Below are 10969 nucleotides of genomic sequence, written 5' to 3' on the forward strand. Positions count from 1 at the left end.
GAGCCATGGCTGCTGAGCCTGCGCGTCCGGAGCCTGTGTTCCGCGACGGGAGAGGCCACAACAGTGAGACGCCCGCGTACCGCAAAAAAAAAAAAAAGAAAAAAAAAAAAGAAAAGAAAGTCAGAGGTTGCTTCTTCTGCCCGGTCCTCTCCTTGGGCCACCCCTTCAGCTCCTGCGCTTCCTGTCTCCCTTGCCCTCTGGGCAGCTTGCTTCTCCCTGGCTTCATCCCCCTGCCCTGGCACCTGCCAGAGAAGGAGCAGATGCTCATCCTGGCTGAGCCCACTTGGCCACAGCAGGCATCCTGGTCCCCCTCCACTCCCTGCAGGCTGTGCATGCCCAGGCATTATGTCAGGGAACCCCAGGAGCTAAAGCAAGCCCTCCCCTAGTCGCTCATATACAGCCAGCTCTGCAAAGAGTCAGTCACGGCATTCTGGAGCCTTCTGGTCTTCTCCACCCAGGAATCCCCACTCACATGCCATGCTGCCCTCTCCAGCGCCCTTAGATCCCTGACTCTACACTTGCTCCCCCCTTATCACTATGGGTAAACCCCACCACCTCTTCAACCTAGAGTCAAGACATCTGTCCCCACATCTCTCTAGCTGGGCTGCTTCCTTGAACAGAGCAGTGTAAATTGAGAGCAACAGCAGAAGCCTATCATCTCAGCAATAGGCATGCGCTCCCTCTGTCTCAGGATCTCCACCCTCTCACCTTGCTCCATGCCCCTCTCTTCCCAAACCACATCCTTCCCTACTTTCTCTAGCAAGCCCCTACCATCCTTTGCCCAATCTTCCCATCTTCTCTATTCCTGGTACTATCTCTGCTTCACCAAATGGCCAAGGTTGACCTGATAACCCCTCCTCTATAATCCCTCTTTCCATCTTCTCCTCTATTCCTGGTACTATCTCTGCTTCACTAAATGGCCAAGGTTGACCTGATAACCCCTCCCCTATAATCCCATAATAGTTTGCACTTATGTCTTGAACAGGTTCCTAGAAACAGACATTGAAATGGAAATTCTCACGCGGGAAGTTTGTCATGGGATGCTCTCAGGATCAACACCTGAAGGAATGAAGGAAGCAGGACTGGGCAGATGCAGGAGCTGAACTGTTATGTAGTCACATAAAAGCTTCAGCCCAACCCTACAGGGGCTCTACAGCTGAACTGGCCATTCAGAGTTATCCCACCTTGAAACATGGGGGCCAGGTCTCTGTACCTTGCATCGCCCAGTTAAGGGCTGCCCTTGGGGATGGTACACGGGCAGTTAAGGGCTGCTTTCTTCCACTGAAGGCAATTCCTGGAGAGAGGCTCAGCTGAGAGCCACCAGGGGCCAACGCTTAGAGTAGGAAGGAAAGGGTCCCAGGGTCCTGGAGGGAGATCACGGTAACACACCATTGTATCCACTGCGCACTTGCCACATTCTAATGCAGTGTCTTCATTCTTTCTTTCATTCAACAAATATTTATCAAGTGTGCAGGGCCCTGGAGATGCATCAGTGGGCAGCTGTCACTAGAGCATGAGTCCCTCAGGGGCAAGAACCATGTCTTTCTCTGTCTCTAACAGGGCCTGCGCCTGATACATAATAATAGTGCAACAAACAATTGCTGAACAAATGATCAATGGTGAGACTGAAAAGGGCCCAGGAAATAACACTCCTTTCCCCGTTCAGATTTAAAATCATGTGAAAGATAGACAAGATTAGACATCGGCAGGCCAAAATATCACCTTTATTACCAACAGCAGGTGCTCCTGGAGAGGTGGATTCTAATTGTGGGAACAAATAAGAAATAGTAAGAAACCCCACAGTTAGGCAGACTTTTCCACCCAGTCCTAGGCAGTATTAGAAAACCACAGGTCTGTCCCCAGGCATGTGGGAGGGACAGAGAAGATCCATCTTCACTGAGATTCTAAGAAGTGGAAAGTCTGAGCTGAGAACATTACCCAGTCTATTCTCCCCCAACTTACGATCAGAGATCAGCAGCCCTCCTCTGCAAAGGGAAGGGATGGGGAAGGTCCAGAGCATTAGCCTAGTGGTACCACCTCCATGGGTCAGGATGCACCAGGATTAGGGAAGACTTTACCCCTAATAAATATGTACTGATCAGACCAAATACTGAGAACTCTCTAGTCCCCCATTCTAGTTATCATGAAAACAAGTTTCATCCATGACCTTCCCAATAGCCTGAACCAATAAACTCCCTTGCTGGTAAGCAAATGCTAGCAGGGTTCACCTGCAACCACAAGTTCTTCTCTAATATAAGGATAAGAATTTAAAGAGAGAAATTAAATATAGAAGTTCACAGTGTAATTAGTTTAGGCTTAGATCCACTGGTAGTAAATGTGGAGTCAATGATTGACCTGACAGGTGCAGTTCCTATGGAAATAACTCTCCTCTAACTTCCTGTACTGGGCACTGGGAACCACTTCCTTGCAACCCATGTGAATCTCTGGCATGAAACCAGCAGCCAAATGCCAGGGAAAGGCACCTTAGTGGTAATGATAGTATAATACTCTGAACGGGATTGTAAGATTGGGAATTGGCAGCGCTCAGATCTGAATTAAGCAGAATGAACTCAGTCAGTGGGTCAGGAAAAACAAAATCAGATTTCTCCCCAGCACTATACCGGCATCCAAAGGTGTATAACTCAATCCCAGAAGAATGAGAAAATTAAGTGTGCACAGGAACTGGGGCGGAGTGCGAAAGTAACATGGTTTCTAAGCAAGGTTCTGGGCCTGAGGAGAATCCCAATTTACAAACTCTTGACAATGACTTCTCTGCTTACAGTTAAGGTTGGCAAAAGTTAAAGCTGGCTTGGTTCATTGTTTGCAGAAAGCAGGTAGTATCACAGATTATTTGCTTCAATGGCGAGCTAGAGCTCTCTTGCCCCAGAGATTTGGGAACTTTTGCATTTCTGTGCTTTGCATTTCAGCTAGGAGAGGAACTCCTTGAATCTAAACAGCTCCCTTGGTCCAAATTAAAGCAAAGCCAGGACTATGAGACCTACTAGTTCAAAAGCTCCCAGTGGCAGACAGCTTTCTAGAAAATTATAGACAGAGGGAAAAGCTACATCTTTGTACCTTTGGGCAGTGGGCTGAGAGAATGAATATGAGACGCATATTAATAAAGTACAAATTGAGAAGAGTCACACGTTCCTGTCCTTGCAGTAAAGACCATACCGCTGTCTTCCCTCAGCACATTTGTCCCCCTCCAGAACCTGGTTCTAATCCTAACTCTGTCTTGAATTAGCTCCAAGACCTTTGAGAAAACGACTCATCTTCCTCTCTGGGCTTCTCATTTCCATCATTTGTAGAATCATCTGACAATAATAGCTATGCCTATGATACGAGAGTGTCTACCGCTGAGCACAATTACTTATTAAATGAGATCATGAACAGGTGAGGGAAAGAAAGAATGAATCAACAAATACTTTAATAAATGGAAGCTCAGTAACTTCAGAGGAATATCTCCACCCATATAGCCATTCTCAATCAAATTTCTGAAAGAGAATTAAGGTTTAGTGCCATAAAGCATCCACTGTATGTAATAAATTAATTTATCTCTATTCATCTATAATGGTACTAGTTATCTACAGACTTTGGGAGAATTGAAAAATAGTCATTCAAATCACTATGTTCTACAGTCCAGTAGAGAAAGGTTGTATGATAATTGAATAGCCAACAAACTTGTCAAGGAACCAGAATTTGCCAAAATGCCTAATACTCCCCATTACCAAATCCTACACATGCTGTGAGACCTGGAGAGTGGTCCACCGACCAGCCCTGCAGCATGGTCCATAGAGAAGAATGTGGGCTCAGCAAACAGAAATTCCGGGGTGCCAATTCTTGTTCCTCCACCCACAAGTTGTACAACCCCAAGCAAATTACTTTGTCTCTTTGAATTTTGATATTCCCCAATGTCTTAGTTTGGAGTCCTCAAAACAGAGACCCTAAGACAAGGATTTTGGTGCAACTAATTCACTTGGGAGCTGATCCAAGGAAGCATGGCATAGCATGGGTTTCTCAACTTCAGCACTATTGACATTTGGGCCACATCATTCTTTGTTGTGAGGGAAAGTCTTGAGCACTGTAGAATTTTTAGCAGCATCCCTAGCCTCTACCCAACAGATATGCCAGTAGCAAACCCCCTGCCTCGAGCTGTGATAACCAAAAATGTCTCCAAACCCTGCCAGATGTCCCCTGAGAGACAAAATCACCCCTAGTTAAGAAACACTGGTATAGTGGCTACTGTGGCATATGGCCAGATCCCCCTTTAGGACTCATTACCCCAGCAGCCGGGGATATTGGAGGCTAATTGCTCACAGAGGCACCCCCCCTCTAGAAATTGCCCTTTGTCAAAGAGACCTGCCTCACCCCAAGTTATGCTTCCTCCCCAGGGGACCACATCCAATGACTAGTCAATGCATAGACAGAAAGACCTGGCTCCCTTTTCCCAAGGCAGGATGACCATAAAAGGCAGTGCCAGTTCCAGAGCTTTCTGTGGGATCAGCAAGTCCTCTACTGCAACCGCATCATGGTTTACCTTCTCCCTACACCCAGTGCTGCTTCCCTCACTTCTTTACAGGTGCTGTTCCCAAGTGCACACCCCAGTAAGATTTCTGCATGCGAGTCTCCACCTCAGAGTCTGCTTCTGGGGAAACTGAACTAAGACTTACTGTCAGGAGGTGTCTTAGGAGGCTGATTTTAAAGTAGAATTTGGGGAGCTGTGTTCCCCACTAGCTAGCTGGCAATAAGTACCCCATCATGGTGGTAGGTGGAGTATGAGAGCCCTAGCATGTTGGACTTGCAATTGTTAAAACTGTCACTTGTTCTGAACTGGATGAGATACTTCTAAAAGGCAATGCATTGGCTGGTGAACACCCAGAGCGTTTGAGAGGCCCGGGGCAAGAGGAGTAGTCATCATAAACACAATGGACTCAATGGCTGCTGCTGGGAGCTATAAATGCATTAGAGAAAGACAATGAAAGGCTGAGGTGGTTCATCAGCATTGAGAGGTAAGGAGTAAAAGTCAGAGGGCCTCCTTGGCAGCAAGTAGAATCTCATCTCCTGCAGCCCAAAGGCAGAAAAAATTGAGCAACAGGCCCAGAACTCAATTATAAGGAAGCAAAGCCCCAGAGAAGGTTGGAATCCCAACTGCGGCAAGGCTGCTGTGTCTAGGATAGAGCTCTGACGGGGAAGGAATGGGACCCTGGTTATCACGTGGGTAGTGACAGCTGACTCAATGCATTTACAAACCTCGTGCCATCAGATCCTCCTGAACCCTCTAAGCCTGAAGAAGTAGCCCATTCCTCCTTGTTACAGGTTAGTGTTCCCAGCCCTTGCTGAAGACAGCTTGAATGCATGAGCTACCATCTTGCAAGACAACATATGCCGTCGCTGGGATCTCACTCCACCTCCTCTCCTGGCCACCAGAACAATAACTGGCATCAAGTCACAACATAATCTGCCCAGGGAAGTGCTGGAGCTGCTGCAAGAGGTCTACGTGCCAAAGGAGATGCAGGGCCCAGCCACAATGCACCAACAGGAGCCAGGAAGGTATGCATAGGACTGGAATACTGGATATTCTGGCCAAGGAGGACAGAATATAAAGTCAAATAAGGAAGAGGTTATTGATGCAAGAAAATGATTGAACACCCTGGCAAGAACCATAGGAGGTGGTGTGAAGATACACCTTGGATGGCTCTTGAAAGCCTGGGGAAAGTTTTGTCTCATAGTAAGTGAGGTAGAAATGCCAGAGCTGCCACAGCAGACAGTGGAGGAAAGAACTGAAGGCTTAGAGAAGCAGGGGTGTTGGAGTGGTTATGCTACCTGAGGTGGGCACACCCTAAGGTGATCGCCGTAAGTCACATCCCTGTATAATCCCCTCCCCTTGAGCCAGACAGAACCTGGGACTTGCTTCTAGCCAATAGTGGATGGCGAAGGTAATGAGAGAGTCACACCCATGATTCCACCTTGGGATATAATACTCTGTCTTAGCATCTTGGAGTGAGAGATTCTTCTGCTGGCTTGAAGAAATAAGCTGCCATGTTGTGAGAGGCCCTTGCAGCAAGGAACTACAGGCCACCTTCAGGAACTGAGAGCAGCCCCCAGCTGACTGCCAGCAAGGAAATCAGGACCTCGGTCCTACAACACAAAGAACTGAATTCTGCTAACAACCGCATGAACTTAGAAGAGGACCCTGAGCTCCAGATAGGAATGCAGCCTGGTCACCACCTTGACTGCAGCCTTGGGAGACCCTGAACAAGGACCCAGTTAAGCCGTGTCTAGATTCCTGACCCACAGAAGCTATGAGATAATAAATGAAGGTGGTTTTAAGCTGCTCAGTTTACGGTATTGTTGCAAGAAATAGATATCGAACACCCTACCCAGGGCTGGAAAACCCACCAGCCAATGATGCCCCATAGGAGGACCCAGAAGATACCTCATTTACTGCAACAATAAGAAGTGTCTGTGGAAGGACAAAAACTCTAATTTGAAAAGATACACGTACATAGTAGCACAATTTATTATAATACCCAAGACATGGAAGCAACTAAGTGTCCATCAATAGATGAATGGATAAAGATGTGATATATATATAATTATGTATATATTACAATATATGCATAATGGAATATTAGCCGCCATAAAAAATTAAATAATGCCATTTGCAGCAACATGGATGGACCTAGAGCTTATTATACCAAGTGAAGTAAGTCAAAGACAAATATTATATGACATCACTTATATGTGGAATCTAAAATATAATACAACGACTTTATTTACAAAATGGAAACAGACTCACAGACATAGAAAACAAACTTATGGTTACCAAAGGGGAAAGGATGGACGGAATAAACTATTATAAGATATTGAATATAGTTCCCTGTGCTATGAAGTAAATCCTTGTTGCTTATCTATTTCATGTACAGTAGTATGTATCTGTTAATCCCATACTCCTAATTCAACCTCCCCACCCGGTTGGTTCTAGAGGTACCTGCAGTAGGAAAAGAAGCTATATGAGGTCTATGACGAGCTCAAATAGAAGAATTACAGCATGGACTCCTTGTAGTTCTGTAGCAATTTCATGCCATTCATAGCAGAGAACTACATGCCATTCAGAAAAATAATTCATCACATGCTAATAGAGATGGAGCACATCACCACCGACATCAAATGATGCTGCAGTCAGAGATTCCCATCATGCACTGGGTTCTATCAGACCCACCAAGTCATAAGGTAAGGCAACCCAGCAACAATCCATTGCAAGGTGGAGGAGATACATCCATAATGGGCCACTATCAAGGTCAAAGAGCACAAATAAGTTGTACGAGCAGTTGGCCCAAATCCCTACCATCCACCATTGTTGCACTGATACCTCTCCCTCAACTCATACCTATGGCTCCAGTGAAGGCAGGCTATCTTATGACCAATGATGGAACAGAAAAAAAGACCAAGCTTGTTCTCACGTGGGTTGGCTCAGCATGTGCGTCCAAGCCAAGATGGACCCAGCTGAATTACAGCCCCATTTAAATGTGGCCCTGAAAGACAGGGGTGAGGGCGAGTCCTCCTGGTGGTCAGAGTGGTCATCCACCTGTGTGGGTAAAGAGCCCAAGCAGTCATACGAGCAGAGGCAGAAGACTTGCCTAATAGATCAGGGGTGTGGGAAGAAAAGGACTGGAAGGCTGGGGAAAAGAAGGTCAGGAAGAGGCATGTGGATGAACCTATGGGAATGGCATGGAGTGTAGATTGCTTTATATCACATGTCAGCGCCCACCAGAGAGCATCCACCATGGAAGAGGCATGATAGAGCCACGTAGACAGAATGACGTGGCCAGCTGACCTTTGTAATCAGCCACCCCAGTGCTAGCAGGATGGGGGTTCGAACAGAGCGGTCATGGTGGCAGGGATGGTCAATGTGCCTGGACTCAGCAGTTTGGACTCCCACTCACTGAGGCTGATCTAGCTGTGGCTAGTAACGGACTTGCCAGCAGAAGGTACCAATGCTGAGCTCCCCGTATGACACTACCCCTTCAGGCTCCCACCCAGCCACTTGTGGGCAAGTTGGTTACACCAGATCCCTTCCACCATGGAAGGGGCAGGGATTCACACTGAATGAAATCAACACACATTCCAGGTGCAGGTTTGCCATCACAGCTCTCAGGGTCGTGGCCAACACCAGCACCCAAGGGCTTTCAGAGTCTTAGATTCACTGAAATGAATCCTACAGTACGTGGCTTCAGTTCAAGGGACTCGACTTCAAAGCAACAGAGGTGCAGGAGTGGGCATATGGCTGTTGGACCCACCAGGTGTAATTCATATCACACAATCCAGAAACAGCCAGCCTCATAGAGCAACGTGAAGGTGCTTTTTAGAGATAATATCCTGCAGTGATGGAGTGCTACCCTTCAGGATGTGATACACACCCTAAATCAATGACCATTTTATGGTGCTCTGTACCCAACAAATAGAATACATGGGCTCAGGAACCAAAGGATGGAAGTGGGAACAGTCCTATTTACAATCACCCCCAGTGACACACTTGCTGTGAACTTAGATGTAAGTTGGACTTAGAGGAGTATAAAGGGTGAACTTCAGTGGATCCTGGGGTGTGGTGTTCAGAAACCCCGTTCAAAATCAAGGTACTCACTCCCCAGCTTCCAGAGAGCTGACTGCTCAGAGCTCCTAATAACAACCCTCTCTGGGACTTGCCTTCAGCCTAACGGCGTTGCCTAGCCCAAGGTTAAACTCTCTCCAAAGGGGCAGCCCACGTTGAAGGACTGTTCATACTTGGGTCCAAAAGCCCAGCTCCCTTGCCTCTGAAAAGCCTTCTCAGCTCCAGAGCGCCTACAGATTGACTGCGTGCTCCTTTGCAACTCCATCAAAGTTGCACTTTTCCCTCGGCCCGGCCCTGCTTTCTCACTTTCTTACAGGTGTTGGAATACATGTATTCTCCAATAAGCCTCCTGCTTACAAATCTTTACCTCAGATTCTGTTTCCAGGGAATGCACGTGGGTTCTGTTTCTAGGACACGTGGTGAAGAGGTGGGAGAGAGAGAGAGGAAAGAGAAGAATGCCAATGAAGAGTGCATTAATGAGAGAGCAATAGCTGTGGGCAACGGGGCCCAGATCCTCCTGGGTATCCTCTGAAAGCCTCCATCGACTACACCTCAGAAGAGCCCCAATCAGGGATTTAAAAAAAAAAAAAAAATGGTGCCTATCCACCAACTCCCTTCCCTCTTTGTTTCAAGGTTGCTCCTGGGAATTAATTCTCTGGCAATTCTGACCTGCTTCCTCACCTCCAACAAATAGTCCCAGCATGCTTCTTCAGCCAGAGAACACCCCCAGACAAAGAAACAAAGATGCCGGAGTTAAGATGCCCTTGCCATGGATAGAAACTGTCCACTAAAGCTTCTGCTGGTCACGTGAGTGGGTGACAGCGTATAGGTGGGGCAGAGACATGATCTGCTAAACTATCAGGTGGTGATAGTACACACTTCAGGGTTATCGGGAAGATTAAATAAGATTCCACATGTCAACAGTTTTAGCACAAGGCCTGGAGGAGAGCAAGTATTCCACAAATGGTCACCTCCTACCTCTATACAGTTGATCCTTGAACACCACAGGTTGAATTGCACAGGCCCGCTTATACACAGATTTTTTTCCCAATAAATACATACAGTACTACACGATCCGTGGTTGGTTGAATCCACAGATGTGGAACACGCAGATATGGGAGGGCCAACTAGGGGACTTGAGAATCATCATATTTTGGTATCTGCTGGTTGGTCCTGGAACCAATCCCCCACAGATACTGAGGGACACCCATATATGTATGTATGTATGTATGTTCATTCCTGCCCCCTTGCTGTTTTTTTTCTTCATGTAGGTAAATATGAAGGAAAGGAAAGCTTTTTCAATGAAATAGCAATAGGGCATCACAGCCCTTAAAAGGTAAACTTTACCAGCATATACACACAAAATGTTACTGAGGCAGCCCCCTCACAAATATTAAAGAGGCAGTTAACAAATGGTATCTGCAAGGCAGCCTTTCCTTCTAACTTAGCCAACATATACAGCACTTGCCCTTGCAACTGAGCAATCAGCTCTTTGCAAGTCTGTATCACAGCAACACCCAGCCCAACTTTCAAGAGTACTGAAGCATCCTTTTGGTGGCTACAGCTGTCCTAGCAGCAAGATGGAACAGAAAGAAAATTCCCCTCTGAGTGATCAGTGTATTGGAACTCAGGGGCCTGAATCTTCCGCACACTTGATGCATGACCCTGACCAATCTCTCCATTCCTCTGAGACCTGATTCTCTTGCTTATAAACCAAGCACTTGGACTCTATTCATTCGTTCATTCATTAAACAAATATTTGCTAAGCACCTGCTAGGCGCCAGACTCAGAGCCACTGTGGAGGCGAGTGGAAGGGGGTCAGCCGATCTCCAAGGGCTTTTTCAAATCTCACTGGGGACTTGGAACGGCACATCTGTAGAGATGTGGAAGCATGTCCCCAAATCAGCATTTCCCACATGCCATCCGGGTGCCATCTCATAGTCAAACCCTCCATCCTGTTGCTAATGACCCTCTTGAACACAGTTGTGTGCGGCCCACCCCTTGCCCACCAAGAAGATGTCACTGCGTAGATGAGTGAGAAGGAACGCTCCCTGGACCCGGCTGGCTGAGTCAGCAGGACTCCTCCTGGCTCCCAGTCCGGGGCTCCTCCCCGTCTTCGCTGATCCCGAGAGCCACGCCCCCTCGGCTTTGCCGGCTGCGACGCTGATTAGCATTTTGCACACTGCAGCGGACTGAACTTTGGGATCTCACTTGTCCCCTCAGCAAACTCTCAGGTGGAAGTGGAGCAAACTTGAATGCAAAGGACACTTACATAATTCGCCTAAGTCCCAGCACAGAAATGCCACATGCCTCTGCTAGTTCACGTCTTCCCTTTCGTCCTTTTCCCTAGCAAGCCCA

This window comes from Lagenorhynchus albirostris, chromosome 17, assembly GCF_949774975.1.
Source record: "Lagenorhynchus albirostris chromosome 17, mLagAlb1.1, whole genome shotgun sequence".
Classification (NCBI taxonomy): domain Eukaryota; kingdom Metazoa; phylum Chordata; class Mammalia; order Artiodactyla; family Delphinidae; genus Lagenorhynchus; species Lagenorhynchus albirostris.